Genomic DNA, 17,868 nt, shown 5'->3' with positions numbered 1-17,868 from the left:
TCAAAAAAAAAAAGCGAGAATAAAAGGTGAAGGCTGGCGGCTGGCGGCGGCTACACGGGCCACATGACGAGGTCTGGCAGGCCGGATTCAGCCCACGGGCCTTGTGTTTGACACCCGTGTCCTACAACAATAGGATTCAGAATGCAGCAGTCTGATTGGTCCTAAAACAATGCAGCAGTATGATTGGTCCGCAGGAGCCACCCAATCCAGCTCCAGGTGAAAGTGAATCCGCAACCGGATTGGCCTACAGGAGAATCCCGGAATTAGCCAATCACATGCAGCCCGTTGTGTAAATAATGTATATAAAGCAGATATTTTGGGGGGAACTTCCATTCTTCACTACCATGAGCTGAATAAAGAGCATGAAATCCACTCTCGGCTCCTAGTATATTTTAGGTCACATATATATAATAAATGTTCATAAATGTACCAATGTCTGGAGCAGCACAGGAAGACCTTCCTGAGACCATTTTGACTCCCTGAAACCATTTTGACTCCCAAATGTTTTCTCTGCAAGGAGAGAGGGGGTGAGGGAACTTTCCCATTGTTTCAGGAAGTGAGTACAGTGGTGCCCCGCAAGACGAATGCCTCGCAAGACGGAAAACTCGCTAGACGAAAGAGTTTTCCGTTTTGGAGGTGCTTCGCAAAACGAATTTCCTATGGGCTTGCTTCGCAAGACGACAATGTCTTGCGAGTTCCTGCTGGTTTTTTTCCTCCCCCCCCCTTTTTCCTAAGCCTCTAAGCCGCTTATCAGCTGATCCGATCAGCAGATAAGCCGCTAATAGCGCTAATAGCGCTAATCCGTCAATGGGCTTGCTTCGCAAGACGAAAAAACCGCTAGACGAAGAGAATCACAGAACGGATTCTTTTCGTCTTGCGAGGCACCACTGTAATCACCAGGCAATCAGATAAGGCATTATCAGAAAACCTGCCAGACAGGAAAAACAACACTCAAATTTCTGTTGTAGACCGCCTTTTCTGTGATGTAGGTATGATGTTTGTGGGGGGTGGTCTTGAGTTACATCCCTTCTGTGATGTATGTATGATGTATGGAGGGGTGGTCTTGAGCTCTAGGGCAGGGAATTTAAAATGTCTATATAAGGGCAGGCATACCTTTTTTCGGGGTCCTCCTCCGTCCTCCTGTGTATGAGGGGAGCACCCTGTTGCAACAGTTTTAATAAAGATCAAGCTTACTAGCTGCTTTGCTTCTCAATATTCTCTGGTTGGCCTCCATTATTTTCTCCTACCAATAGGGAACCTACATAAGGACTCTATATAGGCTCTTGGATATCCCATAAGGGGAAAAGGGAAGATTTTGTTTACAACAGCTTTTAAATGATGTAAGCTCCCCACCTTTCTGCTTAAGTGAGTGGCTGGGGCCACTTGCCTTCATGCCCCCCCCCTTCAGTAACATTGTGACATAACATGGTGACATATCCCACCAATTCTTTATGACTCTTGGCGAGTCCTGTTGCTAGGATAGCCAGGTGTCCTGCTTTGAAAAGGACAGCCACCTGTTTTGATGGACTATCAGAGAACAGTTCTCTGAAGGTGTCCTCTGTTGGAGAGCTATTTATCCAGTCTGAGTCTGGTTTAGAGATAAAGAACCATTAAAAAAAGGAGATCAGGATCCCACCAACAGTGAGTAGCGCCTGGTGAGCAGAAGGTGCAGGCAGAACTGGTCACTAGGGCTGGGCAATATCTGGTTTTCAACTTCATGATCAGGGCAGATTTAGGTTTGATGAGGCCCTAAGCTACTGAAGGTCATGGGGCCCTTTATATGTGACATTTTAGGGAGCAGGCTAGCAGGCGGGGCCCATGACTTACATCGTAGGAGCCTACACAACACAAAACACTGTTGCTGTATGCAGGTTTTTTTTTATTTGTTTTGGGTTTTTTTGAAATGTACATCCAGTCTTTTGTTTTTCCTTTAATTTTTTGGGGGGCTCCCAAGAGAGTGGGGTCCTAAGCTATAGCTTGTTTAGCTTATACGTAAAACCGGCACTCTTCATGACATATCACCAGCTAAACATCATGATATACAGTGGTGCCTCAGGTTACATACGCTTCAGGTTACAGACTCCGCTAACCCAGAAATAGTGCTTAAGGTTAAGAACTTTGCTTCAGGTTGAGAACAGAAATCGTGCTCCGGCGGCGCGGCAGCAGCGAGAGGCCCCATTACCTAAAGTGGTGCTTCAGGTTAAGAACAGTTTCAGGTTAAGTACGGACCTCCAGAACGAATTAAGTACTTAATGCGAGGTACCACTGTACTGATATATCACCATGTCTGAAATAAGGATGGAGCTATGTAGATGGAGCTATGTATTGGCTGGTTTCAGTTTTTCACACATTGTGATTTTTGCATAGCACACACACACACAGAGAGAGAGAGAGAGATTGGTCCACAATATATTTCCAGGTCAACAATTATTAAATTACCGGTAATATCATGATATGGACTTGAAACTGGTTTTGGGTGATATATCGCCCAGCCCTCACACACCTCATGATTTGTGATGTATTGCCAGGTCAAAACCTGTGAAACCAATATCACAATACAGTGGTACCTCGGGTTACATATGCTTCAGGTTACATACGCTTCAGGTTACAGACTCCGCTAACCCAGAAATAGTGCTTCAGGTTAAGAACTTTGCTTCAGGATGAGAACAGAAATCGTGCTCTGGAGGCAGCAGGAGGCCCCATTAGCTAAAGTGGTGCTTCAGGTAAGAACAATTTCAGGTTAAGAATGGACCTCCGGAACAAATTAAGTACTTCACCTGAGGTACTACTGTATGGACTTCAAACCTGTTTTACTGGTCGCTTGGTGTTTTCTCCATTATGCTTTGCATTTATTTTTAAATTATTATACTTATTTTAAAATGTGTGTCCTTCCATATAAATTACCACATGCAAATTGACCTCTTTTTTCGGCAATGTACGCCCTCCTTTTTTTTGGCCACAGCCCCTACCTCTTGCTCCTCCTCCTTGCTTGTCCCACTCTGTGGCCATAAAGTCAGAGAACTGACTCCATCTCACGGTCTTAAATAAATGGTTCCCATTTGCTGTTTGCCATGATTGGCATTTGCATCTAATAAATCAAAAAAAATTATTTCATTAGATTAAATGACAAAAAATACTGGCCTCCTGCAATTTGTATAATTTAACATGCTTGTTGCCAATTTGCTGAATGTAACCAATTAATTAAGCCTGACCGTTCAGCCTGATCTCGATGTTTCAAGGTGGGTTAGTACACAAAGAAGGAGGTATAAAGAACTTCTGGGAGGTAAGGTGTGTTGTAAGTCGGTGGGGAACCTAAATGTGAGTAGCCGGGGATGCTTAAAATTGTTTCATTTATTACATAACTGTAATGAAGTTTAATTAAATGACCAATACTTGACAGTAATAATCAGTCTGGATCTTGAAAGCCAGGAGCAGGTTTACTTCTTATCAAACAGCAGGATCAAAAACAACTTGCATGAGTCCACCCCACCCACCATCCATCTTCTGTCTTATCACGCTTTAAGTAAGAAGGCCATGCCTTGCTTTTCTTTTAATGAAAACTGAAAATGGAGGGAAGTGGAAGATCATTGCAAGTGTGAGGACAGCCCACATTCCTCCATGCATGTGTGGAATTTCACGGTTGGGTTAAAACTTTCCTACCCAAGGAAAAAGGGATGCAGGTGGCACTGTGGGTTAAACCACAGAGCCTAGGACTTGCCGATCAGAAGGTCGGCAGTTCGAATCCCCGCAACGGGGTGAGCTCCTGTTGCTTAGTCCCTGCTCCTGCCAACCTAGCAGGTCAAAAGCACATCAAAGTGCAAGTAGGTAAATAGGTACCGCTCCAGCGGGAAGATAAATGGCATTTCCGTGCGCTTCTCTGGTTAATCAGAAGCGGCTTAGTCATGCTGGCCACATGACCCGGAAGCTGTACGCTGGCTCCCTCGGCCAATAAAGTGAGATGAGCACCGCAGCCCCAGAGTCGATCACAACTGGACCTAATGGTCAGGGGTCCCTTTACCTAAGGGAAGTTCAGCTCAAATGATGGGGAGATTTGGGATGAAGTGCTTTTGTCTTTGGCCTTTCAGGTGGGAAACCTCTGAATTTTGGTGGGTACTAAAATGAGGTGCTCTCCGTGGGAATGTTCAGGGAGGCAGGAGAGGATATATTGTTTAATTATATCCTTTCCAACTTGCGTTAGAGTAACATTCCCCTTTTTAAACTTACACAGCGAATAGGTTTGCCAGGCTTGTTTAAGCCTCTAAAGTAAATTTCCTGGTCATTCCCCTTTTATTCCCTCTTAAAAAGAATAGACACAACACAGTCTTGTATAAAAGTATAAAATACAGTGGTACCTCGGGTTAAGTACTTAATTCATTCTGGAAGTCCGTTCTTAACCTGAAACTGTTCTTAATCTGAAGCACCACTTTAGCTAATGGGGCCTCCCGCTGCCGCCGCGCCGTTGGAGCTCGAGTTCTGTTCTCATCCTGAAGCAAAGTTCTTAACCCGAGGTACTATTTCTGGGTTAGCGGAGTCTGTAACCTGAAGTGTATATAACCTGAAGCGTATGTAACCCAAGGTACCACTGTAGTTTACTCACTCATTCTGTTCACAGATGGATCCCAGAAGGCAGACTTAAGTTACAAAATCTATACACCTGGAATTTATCCCATAAGGAGATAGTTCATTTATCCTCTCTTGGCTGGAAGAGAGCATCTCGGGTTGATGCTTCTTCTATGAAAGCAAAGTGGAGAAGAGAGAGATGTGGTGGCCAGTCCTGTGCTTTTGTTACCTGCAGAGGTGAGGTCACGGCCACCTCTGGCCACATGTTGAGGAAGTTTGTCCCAGCACAGGAGGAAACAGGAAGTTTATCTACTGTCTGGACAAACATCCCTCTTCATGTCTAAACATGTCCACTCCAGGAATGTTGTATTTGACTGCTCTGTGTTTCATACCCTACACTCTCTACCATTGTTTAGGTTAATAACTGTCTGTTCATCAAACTTAGAGGTGGGGAACTTCTTTAATCTGAGGGCCATATTCCATTCTGAGCAATGTTTTGGGGACCACTGGGCAGTGGTGAGTAAAGCCAGAAGGAAAATAGGATGGAGCCATAAATGTGAGCATGTAGCACCAATCCTGGCACAACTGCACTGACTGCCAATTAGTTTCTGGGCCCAATTCAAAGTGCTGGTGTTGACCTATAAAGGCTTACATGGCTCAAGACCACAATACCTCAAAGATTGCCTCTCCCCACATGAACCAACCCAGACTCTGCATTTGTTATCTGAGGGCTTTTTCTATGTCCCCCATCCCAGAGAGGTTCAGAGGGTGTCAACAAGAGAACTGGCCTTTTCTGTGGTGGCTCCCTGACTGTGGAATGTTCTCCCCAGAGAGGCTCACCTGGTGCTATCACTACATATCTTTAGGCACCAGACAAAAACATTCCTCTTTACCCAATGGCTGTTTATATACTCTATGACCAGTGAAAGTGTGGGGGAGCTATTATGATGACTACAGCGGTTACCTTGGTTTTCAAACATAATGCGTTCTAGAAGACCCTTCAACTTCCAAAATATTTGAAAACTGAAGCATTTACTTCCAGAAGCATTTACTTATGGAAAACTCAATACAGAAGCCTGTGGCAGATTTCAACTTCTGAAAAGCGTTCGAAAACTGAAGCAGTTACTTTTGGGTTTTTGGCATTCGAAAACCGAAACATTCGACTTCTGAGTCATTCAAAAACCGAGGTATCAATGTATAGTGGTACCTTGGGTTAAGAACTTAATTTGTTCTGGAGGTCTGTTCTTAACCTGAAACTGTTCTTAACCTGAAGCACCACTTTAGCTAATGAGGCCTCCCGCTGTGGCTGTGCCGCCGGAGCACGATTTCTGTTCTCATCCTGAAGCAAAGTTCTCTGGGTTAGCAGAGTCTGTAACCTGAAGTGTATGTAACTGAAGCGTATGTAACCCGAGGTACCACTGTATTTAATTATTAGGCTGTCAGTCAGTCAGCTTTTTATTATGTTTTCACTGTGTTTTTATCAATGATGTTCTGTAATGTGTTTTTAATGTTGTACACTGCCTTGGGATCTTTTGATAAAGGATGGTATATAAATTGAAATAATAGAAATAGAAATATGGTAGGCTAGTTTCTACCCACACTCACACACCCTTTTCCACCCTCCATCTAGATGTGGAAGAGGCATGATCAGAGCTCCAGGACACAATCCAGGTAAGCAAAAACACACGGCAAGAGTGCAAATCAGGGTTGGTGAGGCGTGTGGCTAGAGGAGGTGTGGCTCGGGAGTGGATGTGGTCTGGGGAGAGTCCTGAGGGCCAGACTAAGAGGTAAAGTTCCTAACCAAAGCATTACCTATGTGGGTTGGTGCCAGCAGCCAATTATGTGAGGCAGGGGATGGAGAACACACAGAGTGATTATGTCACATCAAATGTTACCTTATACAGAACCAGTGGCGTAGCGTGGGTTGTCAGCACCTGGGGCAAGGCAAGTAATTTGCGCCCCCTAACCCATGGATTTGCGCCCCCTAACCCGTGGATTAACCCCCCTAACCCCCCCTGTACCCCCCACGCTACGCCACTGTACAGAACCACACCAGGGGTAGGCAACCTAAGGCCTGGGGGCCGGATGCAGCCCAATCGCCTTCTCAATCCGGCCCACGGATGGTCCAGGAATCAGCATGTTTTTACATGAGTAGAATGTGTCCTTTAATTTAAAATGCATCTCTGGGTTATTTGTGGGGCATAGGAATTCATTCATTATTTTCCCCCCAAAATACAGTCCAGCCCACCACATGGTCTGAGGGACAGTGGACCAGCCCACAGCTGAAAAAGGTTGCTGACCCCTGAACCACACTTTACCTGAGAGAACAAATCTGGGAACAGTGGTGGCTCCATGTTTGTTGGTAACATCTTTAGTTATGTCCTTAGATGTTGGGGTTATTTACCATAGCTGTCAACCTTTCCCTTTTCTTGCGAGGAATCCTATTCAGAATAAGGGAATTTCCCTTTAAAAAAGGGAAACGTTGACAGCTATGTTATTTACTAGCATTTGATTTATTTTCAAAAAAATTAGGTCGCCTTTGCCAAAGCGGCACACAATATTAAAACCATTCAAATAACAGGCCGTGAAATTAGAAAAACATAATCTAAAACACATTCGTATGCTGAAAAGGAATTAAAGCAATAGCACATAACACAGTAGCGCCATAAAACAACATACATGTAAAACAAGAAGCAGATTTATTTATTTTTAAACCCAGCAGCAGTAAATCACCAGCGTAAATACAACTTGAACAAAGTTTGGAACAAAGAGTTTACAGAGCTCATTTAAAAACCATTAGCGGGAGCAGGGGACCTGTGGTCCTCAAGGTATTGGACTCCAACTCCCATCAGTCCCAACCAGACTGGCCAATGCTCAGGGATTATGGGAGCTGTAGTCCAACAACAGCCAAAGGGCCACAGGACGGTGCCTGGCTGGCACAATTTGAACAGGTGAAGCCTTTTATAGTATGGAAACACAACTATGGGGGAAGTTTCACTTGTTGACAGTCTGTCTGTCAGACATCTTATTACTTGTGTGTGGCCCCTTGTTTACTTTTAAACCCTATACTTTGACACAGCAGATTGTACCATTCCGAATACTGGTTTTTCATTTTTTATTGAAAGGATAAACTTCTTATGAACTAAAATGTTCATTTGCATGAACGTGAACTCATAGTTTGTTTTGGTAAGGGATGAACTCAAACTAGTTCCTTTTCAATGAACATTTCAAGCAGCGGAGGAAAGCCAAACTGACAACTGGGACACTTCAAGAGCATGAGGAAAAACTGTAATTCAGAAATAGTTCCCAATGTGTTTTGATCCCTTTGTCAGGAGGAATTGTTCAATGGTTACACACACACCTTGCATCTTCTTCTACCACTTATCCAGGCCTGAGTCTCCAAACATGCCTTTACAAACATGTAATTTAGGAGAAATTTGCAGTAAAATGTGGGTGAATTTTCAGGAGGACTTTTTAAAAAAGATTGCCAAGTGACATGGAAACATGGAGAATGAAAAATTTGGAAAATGAGAAATGGACAGTGGCTAGGTTCTACTTGCACTGTTGCAAGCAACATGCCTCTGAATGCCAGTTGCCGGAAATCACAAGCAGAGAGAGTGCTGTTGCATCCCGAGTGCAGGTGGCGCTGTGGTCTAAACCACTGAGCCTCTTGGGCTCGCCAATCGGAAGGTCGGCAGTTTGAATCCCCGCGACGGGGTGAGCTCCCGATGCTCTGTCCCAGCTCCTGCCAACCTAGCAGTTCAAAAGCACACCAGTGCAAGTAGATAAATAGGTACCGCTCCGGCGGGAAGGTAAACAGCATTTCCATGTGCTCTGGTCTCCGTCGCACCAGAAGTGGTTTAGTCATGCTGGTCACATGACCTGGAAAGCTGTCTGTGGACAAACGGCGGCTCCCTCAGCCTGAAAGCAAGATGAGCGCCACAACTCCATAGTCACATTTGACTGGATTTAGCCATCCAGGGGTCCTTTACTTTTACCTTTCCCACCCTCTGGTGAAGATATCAGCTTCCCCTTCCCTTCTATCCCTGGACAAACAGCATTCTTAATATTGGGAGCAGGGGCAGAATGCCACAGCTGCAGTAACAAAAATAGAGATGGATGAACCGTCATTAATTACATAAGAGTGCCTGCAAGAATCTCCAAATTGGCTAGATGACATGAGACCTGCCTGTGTGCTTCTTCCCCCACAGTATATAACACCACCACACTACGAACCTGTAGTGGTTTGGAGTTACTCGTGCGTAAACTGTCCCCGTTTGGGAGCTTAACTGCCTGGGTTAAACCGTCTTGACTGCACAGCCCATCTCAGCGTGGCTGCCTCAGTCGCTAGCAGAATCTGTCTGTGGGCGTTTCTTAAACCTTTTCCAGCATAAAAGCTGTTTGACACCCAATCGTCTCCTCCTCTCATTGCGCGGGAGTCTTCTGTGCAGGGAGGGCATGGGTAGTGGAGGACCAGTGCTCCCCTCACTGATGTCCAAGGAAGAATCCCGGAGCCCTTCCCCCTCTTCCCCCATTTGCTCTCCTGGATCCTTGGTGTTACACTGATTTCCTTCCCCCTCTATCAAGCTGCATCTCCCCCTGCTGCTGGTACCTTCTCCTGCAGAATCGGAGAGCCTCTCCTTCTCCTGTTGCTCTGATGTCAGTTTCCTGACAGAGCCCTTTGCCAGCACTAGGAAACCCTGTTTTCCAACCTCAGGGCTTTGGGAGTCAACCATGGGATTCGGCCCTTATGCGATCGTGCTTCTTTAACCAAAAAAACCCTTCCCATAGCTCATGCCATCGGCTTCTCTGGTCTGTTTTACTCAATGAGCCAAGTTTCGCCAAGTTCTGAATGTGTACATCTTTGTGATAGGCCCCTGGAGCTCATTTTACATGAAGGCAACACAGGTTGAAGTATTTTTAAATGGCTTGATTTTTATCACCTTGCTTAATGATTTGTCACATTATTTATTAGACGGTGGGATATCCGGAGGGATCCATCGCATTAACGTATAAATAATGTGGCAAATAGTTCAATAGAGCCATAAAAAAGTGATTTCAAAATAAATTGACCTATGTTAAGCTACATGTAAACTAAGGCTGTGAATGATAATGCTTGCCATGCCCTTAAGTTTGAAAAATGGGGTCCAGGGAGGAAGGCAGCTAAAAAGTCCTCTAGAGAACAAAGGCTTTGGGCAAGCCACTAATACTTAAATGGGGTGTAGAGAACCCTTAGCCTTACAGATGTTGATCCAATGGGCCAGGGATGGTGGAAATTGTAGATCAGTAACATCTGGAAGGCCAAAGGTTCCCCATGCCTTCACTAAACCTTTCACTTCCTAACTGTGATAGGGAAATAGTAATATTGGCCAACCTTGCAGGGCTGTTGTCAGGATAAAACCACGAGAACATAAGAGCATCTATGGAATAACTAACAACAAGATCCACCCTTTGCCTACCTCCTGCTTTTCCAAAATCAGTTTGCTCAAGACTATCCGGTGTTATGCAGATCACCTCATACCTGGGTTGCCCTTTTTTAACCTGACCAAGGTATGGCAACCCAGCCAGTCACCACATCAGTAAAGAAAAAATAAGCATTGTATCAAGATGCTTAATGTAACCAAGTACCTAATAACATTGTTTTATTTCAGTTATTAAGTGTGGAGCTGTGGAAACAGGTCCCTGACAGGTTGTTATAGCCCTTTATTGTTCTACATATCAATTTCAGTTCCCAGTGCTGGGCTGGCACACAAAACGCATTATGCCCTTATTAGTCCATTCGACCAGCTGCCACTGGGCCCTCCCTCACCTTCCGCCTTCCAGACTCCACCAGCAGCTGAAGAAAGCTGCAGAAGAAGAAGAAGCAGAGAAGCACTTTCTGAGGTTGCTGCTGTTCCTTTGACCCGTTTGTATTCTACACTTCTGTTACCTGCCTTTCCATTTTCTCCCTCGGGAAAGAGAGCCACTACAGTGCAGTGGTGAGAATGTCTGACTAGGAGCTGGGAGACTGTGGTTCAAATCCCCACTGGTGGGGAAGCGGTGCTGGCATCCGTGCCGATTCCGGCAAGATTTTGGCGAAATTCCGCAAGATACTGCAGAGTATCTTTTATATGCCTGTTGTCTTTGTCCATGGAGTTTTCTTGGCAGGGATACTGGAGTGGCTTGCCAGTTCCTGCTCCAGGTGGATCACGTTTGGTCAAAACTCTCCACTATGACCTGTCCGTCTTGGGTGGCCCTGCATGGCATAGCTCATAGCTTCTCTGAGTTATTCAAGCCCCTTTGCCATGACAAGGCAGTGATCCATGATCTGCTTAAAAAGCAGAGACATCACCTTGCTGACAAAGGTCCGTATAGTTAAAGCTATGGTTTGCCTAGCAGTGATGTATGGAAGTGAGAGCTGGACCATAAAGAAGGCTGATTGCGGAGTCTGTATTTATTCACACATTATGTGACATTTTATTCACACATTTTTTTCATCACCTGAATAGGGATCGATAGATGGATGGACCAATAGATTCAGATTACAGTGGTACCTTGGATTACATACGCTTCAGGTTACATATGCTTCAGGTTACAGACTCCGCTAACCCAGAAATAGTACCTTGGGTTAAGAACTTTGCTTCAAAATGAGAACAGAAACCGTGCTCCGGCGGCGCAGTGGCAGCAGGAGGCCCCACTAGCTAAAGTGGTACCTCAGGTTAAGAACTGTTTCAGGTTAAGAACGGACCTCCAGAATGAATTAAGTACTTAACCCGAGGTACCACTATACTATAGTATGATTCCTGCTGTTATTTTATTCCTTTTCTTAAAAAGAAACAAAAAAATGAATGACAATTTCTTCACATCCGAAGTGCTTTCATAAGAAAACAGGAGGGGGGGGACCCAGAGAGCTCTTTAATGCTGACCTTTCATAGGAAGAAGCCATCTAGGAAGATTGAGAAATGACTATTCCAAAGAGGCCATAGCCATCGCAGTGGATATCAGCTCATCCTGAGCCTCCTTCTGCTCATGCCAGATATTTGATCTCCTCCAATGTTGCCAAATGATCTTATCCTCCAGCTGTAAGATGCATCTTGCATATTTCTTTTTTTTTTTAGCTTTTACTATGTGCTACAGCTTAATTATTTAACACCACCGGGTTATGCAAGTTGATGCATATGTTTCCAAGGGACAGAGTGGGAGTGATTGATTGGCTGACTGACAGATGGAAATAAACAGCAGAGATGGGGAGGGCAGGGGGAGGAAAGAGGATGCTCCATTTTATTGCAAGTGTCAAAGGGACAAAGCAGAGAGGAAAGTTAAAAACCGGCTGCCTCGCAGACTCAAAGCCCTCTTGGGTACTCATGCCAATCCACTCACTCCTTCCGCTCACTTGTCATTTGCTCAGAAATCATCCCGGCTCTGAAAATGATCTTACAAAGTCACAAACCATCAGAAGACCAAGAACACGTTGCAGGAACCTATGTGCACGTCTGTCCAATTCTACATTCAGGCTTTGCTTTGCTCAGGTTAAATGTCGAAGGCAGAAGAAACCTCTGCAGCTCAAAGCAGTGGGGGATTTTTCTTATGGAAGTTGTAGAATCCCTATAATTGCAAGCATCTAAACAACACCATTTGCATAATAGATAAGCAGCTACTCTGAGGTCACACACACACACGGGATAAATTAATCCTGCCTACCTGCAAAAGAAAGAACGAGATATCATACCTCTCAACTGCCCCAATTAAATTGGGACATCCGGTTTTGGGGCACTGTGGCCCTGAAAAACTTTGGGGTGTGAGCTCAAGCTGCAATCTTGCGTGGGTCATGTGACTTGTGCAGGAGCACGTCCCAGTTTTTCGCAGTGACATCTTGGAGCGTTTAATAATAATAAATAATAAATTTTATTTATACACCGCCCTCCCTGGCCAGAGCCGGGCTCAGGGCAGCTAACAGCAAGGCATTTGACAAGGTGCCCCATGATATTAAGAAGCTGGTAAAATGCGGTCTTGACTATGCTACCACTCAGTGGATTTGTAACTGGCTGACTGACCGAACCCAAAGGGTGCTCATCAATGGTTCCTCTTCATCCTGGAGAAGAGTGACTAGTGGGGTGCCACAGGGTTCTGTCTTGGGCCTGGTCTTATTCAACATCTTTATCAACGACTTGGATGATGGACTCAAGGGCATCCTGATCAAATTTGCAGATGACACCAAACTGGGAGGGGTGGCTAACACCCCAGAGGACAGGATCACACTTCAAAACGACCTTGACAGATTAGAGAACTGGGCAAAAACAAACAGGTTGAATTTTAACAGGGAGAAATGTAAAGTATTGCACTTGGGCAAAAAAAAAATGAGAGGCACAAATACAAGATGGGTGACACCTGGCTTGAGAGCAGTACATGTGAAAAGGATCTTGGAGTCTTGGTTGACCACAAACTTGACATGAGCCAACAGTGTGACGCGGCAGCTAAAAAAGCCAATGCAATTCTGGGCTGCATCAATAGGAGTATAGCATCTAGATCAAGGGAAGTAATAGTGCCACTGTATTCTGCTCTGGTCAGACCTCACCTGGAGTACTGGGCACCACAATTCAAGAAGGACACTGACAAAATGGAACGTGTCCAGAGGAGGGCAACCAAAATGGTCAAAGGCCTGGAAACGATGCCTTATGAGGAACGGCTAAGGGAGCTGGGCATGTTTAGCCTGGAGAAGAGGAGGTTAAGGGGTGATATGATAGCCATGTTCAAATATATAAAAGGATGTCACATAGAGGAGGGAGAAAGGTTGTTTTCTGCTGCTCCAGAGAAGCGGACACGGAGCAATGGATCCAAACTACAAGAAAGAAGATTCCACCTAGACATTAGGAAGAACTTCCTGACAGTAAGAGCTGTTTGACAGTGGAATTTGCTGCCAAGGAGTGTGGTGGAGTCTCCTACTTTGGAGGTCTTTAAGCAGAGGCTTGACAACCATATGTCAGGAGTGCTCTGATGGTGTTTCCTGCTTGGCAGGGGGTTGGACTCGATGGCCCTTGTGGTCTCTTCCAACTCTATGATTCTATGATTCTATGATTCTAAGATGACACCATCCAACATGTTTCACGATTTTTACCTTAGGATAAAGTAACAATTCGCCAACAAATCTGGGAGGTAGAACTTCAGCATCATGTGAGCGAGATGAATAAGCATCCACCAATCAAAGATAATGGGAGAGGGTTTACCCAAGCGACATATTTGTCAAAAATTACAAATACCTAAATATAGACTGTCGTTTACTCTCGCTAGATTCAACGGACTGCCGTCCGCCTTGTTGCAGGGCAGATACATGGGTAAACCATTGTTTAGTACAGTATGTGAGTCTGGTCTGGGGCTGTAATAAATTCAATTCAAATTGAATTGCAGTGCTATCTAGTATATTGGCCATTGTGTTGCTTGTGTTGTTTGTTGTGTTAAGTTTGCAACACAGGGGTTTGTTGTTCTATAACAGACACTATTTTCAACAGACAACTCACAGCTGTGTCCGGGAAATTCCGGACGTATGGCAGCCCTAGCTTGCATCCAATACTTTTAAAAACAGAGCTGGGATTGGGGGGGGGGTCCCACCCTGCCTCCTACCCCTCTGCATTTATATATATATTTCCTAGCACTCCCAGCACCTGCCCTACTATGTAAGACATTTCCCAGTGCTCCTGGACTGAGAAAGGGTGAGAAACAGAGTTGATCCTTGCTCCATCTGCAGTAACCAGAGAAACAAGCAAAGTAAGCTGGTGGACACAGGTGGCGCTGTGGGTTAAACCACAGAGCCTAGGACTTGCCGATCAGAAGGTCAGCGGTTCGAATCCCCGCGATGGGGTTAGCTCCCGTTGCTCGGTCCCTGCCAACCTAGCAGTTCGAAAGCACGTCAAAGTGCAAGTAGATAAACAGGTACCACTCCGGCGGGAAGGTAAACGGCGTTTCCATGCGCTGCTCTGGTTCGCCAGAAGCGGCTTAGTCATGCTGGCCACATGACCCGGAAATGGTATGGGGTCCCCTTTACCTTTAAGCTGGTGGAGGGACAGGGAAGGGCAGGCATGTCCAAAGTCTAAGCCTAATCCTCCGGCCCGTCAGTCGGTTAATCTACGGCCCCCGTGGCAGTTTCCTGGGGTAAAATCCTAAAAAAACACCTCAACAACTTCAATCCTAAAAGAAGCTCAACAACTCCAACCCTAAGAAAAGCTCAACAACAACTTTGGTCGGCCCTTCATTTCAGCAAATCTGGCCCTTTTTGAAAAAAGTTTGGACACCACTGGGGTAGGGATTTGGGTGGAATGGGAGCAGGTAGATAGGGAGGGGGGAGGGAGGGATGGACACTGTGGGGCATTTGAGGGAAGGATTAGACCTTGTTGAGTTCTCTGGTGAGATCATGAGAGGCACAATGGGGTCTGGTTGGGCTTGGCTATGGGCTTAGCATAAACTGAGCTATTTTCTATGTATGTGTGGTGGAAATCAATTTGCTCAATCCAGTTCAGTGCCTGACCAAGGAGTTTGTGGCATCCCTGCAATGTGATTAGGAGAAACTTTAGGTGGGTTTTGAGAAAAGCCTACAGAGAGGCAGGGATATTTAGAGAAGGACCTCAGTGCCAGAAATAATAATAATTACTATTATTTAGAAGCCGCAATGTGACTGGGCTGTCCAGAGAGCAACGTTTTAGACTTTCAAAAACAACAACAAAAACAACAAAAAGATTGCCCAGAATTTTAACTGATTTTATATCTACTGCTTTTTGTATTTTTACTGTTACTATGATAATTGCTTTTGTTTCTGATGTTTTTGATCTGTTTTATACAGTGGATCCTTGGGTTACATACGCTTCAGGTTACATACGCTTCAGGTTACAGACTCCGCTAACCCAGAAATAGTACCTCAGGTTAAGAATTTTGCTTCAGGGTGAGAACAGAAATTGTGCTCCGGCAGCGCGGCGGTAGCATAGGCGCCGACTCCATGGGGCCTGAGGGGGCCCGAGCCCCCTCAAAAATTTGTTTGGGGGGGCTCTGCCCCCCAATAATCTCGGGCGCCCCTCCAGCAGAGCGCCACCGCCGCCCCTCCCCCAGCCCAAAATGCACAGGGTCGGGCTGCATGCCTCCTGCCCTCCCTCCCGAGCAAAAGCTCCACCCAATTTCCTTCGGAGCTGATTAATAGGCGCAGCACGCTCTCCCCTATTCGCTCACGAGGAGGCGGCGCCACTTTATCTGCATATTCATGAGTTTATTTATTATTCATGAGCTTTCCCGCCCCCCCCCAATATTTTTTATAAGTCCGCGCCCCTGGGCGGTAGCAGGAGGCCCCATTAGCTAAAGTGGTGCTTCAGGTTAAGAACAGTTTCAGGTTAAGAACGGACCTCCAGAACAAATTAAGTTCTTAACCCGAGGTACCACTGTATTTGTTTTCTGGTTCTCTTTTGTAGGCTATCTTGAAAATCTAGATTAATAAAATTACGGAGAAGGGAAAGTGGGTTTGGGTACTAATTAACACATTAGCACTTAGATCCTGGTAGCAGGAATTAGAGCTATAGAATCCCAAAATAATCCTCCGGGTTTTAAACCGTAAGTCCCATATAGGGGGAAGGAAATTGTGAGTGTTCTTATTTAGACAACGGCTCCATTTACTTTACAACATTCCAGCGGCATGAAGAAACTGTACAAAAGATGTAGGTTAGGTTACATGGCAGTGGTGCTGGAACAGTCTCCTCCTGTTTATTTTTTGACTCCTACACAACAGACTTTCCTTCTTCTCTCCAGGGTGTCCTCTCAAGTGCAAATGGTTGGAAGAGAAGCAGTTTCCATATTCAGAGGAAGTAAGTGGTAGAACCCTGCTGGAATTGTATCTCATAGGCAGCATGAACATCATCCGTATAAAGTTTCTGAGAAATGTAGTTTCCTACCCCTCACACAGCTACCATTCCTAGCACCCTTAACAAAGTACAGTTCCCAGGATGCCTTGGGGAAAGTCATGTGCTTTAAATGTACGGTTAGAATGGCAGTGGGAAATTACATTTTGGAATTCTCCCTCCTTGGAACACACACCCTGCATGTAGAAAACTAGTCATTTTGGACTCACAGCCATCCATGGGGGTGCAGGTTAATTCTGTGTCCAGGGTGGCTGTCTACCAGCTCCATCTGGTACACAGGCTGAGACCCTACCTGTCCACAGACTGTCTCACCAGAGTGGTGCATGCTCTAGTTATCTCCCGCTTGGACTACTGCAACGCGCTCTACGTGGGGCTACCTTTGAAGCTGACCCAGAAACTGCAATTAATTCACAATGCGGCAGCTAGACTGGTGACTGGGAGTGGCTGCCGGGACCACATAACACTGGTCCTGAGAGATCTGCATTGGCTCCCATTATGTTCCCGAGGACAGTTCAAAGTGTTGGTGCTGACATTTAAAGCCCTGAACGGCCTCGGTCCTGTATACCTGAAGGAGCATCTCCACCCCCATCGTTCTGCCCAGACACTGAGGTCCAGCGCGGAGGGCCTTCTGGCAGTTCCCTCATTGTGAGAAGTGAGGTTACAGGGAACCAGACAGAGGGCTTTCTCGGTAGTGGCGCCCGCCCTGTGGAACACCCTCCCTTCAGAGGTGAAGGAAATAAGCAGCTATCTTATCTTTAAAAGACATCTGAAGGCAGCCCTGTTTAGGAAAAATTTAATATTTAATGTTATATTGTTTTTAACACTTGATTAGGAGCCGCCCAGGGTGGCTGGGGAAACTCAGCCAGATGGGCGGGGTACAAATAATAAATTATTATTATTATATTCAATGGTGGGAGAACCCTCTCCGGCACCCAGACGGGATGCTGAGGGGAGGGGCGAACCACCCGGTGACACATGTGTGACGTCCTAATGGAGTGCGCATGTGCAGTATCCAGTACAGACTGCGCATGTGCGGCATCCCGTACTGAGTGCGCATGCACAGCAGCCTGTAAGGACGCCGCACAAGTGGTGCCCATACTGACTGTACGCACCCTCGGCCGCTCTACAGCTGGGGGAGGCAGGGGCCATCTTGTCACACACACCCCGAGTGGCACCTCCCTGATTGTACAGTGGTGCCCCGCAAGACGAATGCCTCGCAAGACGGAAAACTCGCTAGACGAAAGGGTTTTCCGTTTTGGAGGTGCTTCGCAAAACAAATCTCCTATGGGCTTGCTTCGCAAGACGAAAATGTCTTGCGAGTTCCTGCAGGTTTTTTCCCCCTCCCCCCTTTTTCTAAGCCGCTAAGCCGCTTATCAGCTGATCCGATAAGCTGATAAGCCGCTAAAAGCCGCTAAAAGCCGTTACGCTAAAAGCGTAA

The 17,868-nt window shown here is 45.8% G+C and overlaps 1 long non-coding RNA gene across 1 annotated transcript; it reads left to right on the top strand.

Annotated features, from left to right (window-relative positions):
* The first annotated feature begins 1,490 nt into the window (after positions 1-1,490).
* Positions 1,491-12,127, top strand: LOC310700687. Its single transcript, XR_014522715.1, has 2 exons — positions 1,491-1,641; positions 11,475-12,127. It is a non-coding gene; the product is annotated as an uncharacterized lncRNA (long non-coding RNA).
* Positions 12,128-17,868: the final 5,741 nt, after the last annotated feature.

Source organism: Podarcis liolepis (genome assembly GCF_965112155.1).
Source record: "Podarcis liolepis genome assembly, chromosome: 2".
Lineage (NCBI taxonomy): Eukaryota > Metazoa > Chordata > Lepidosauria > Squamata > Lacertidae > Podarcis > Podarcis liolepis.
Note: the sequence above shows the minus strand (reverse complement) of the source record. Positions and strands in the feature narration are given on the sequence as shown.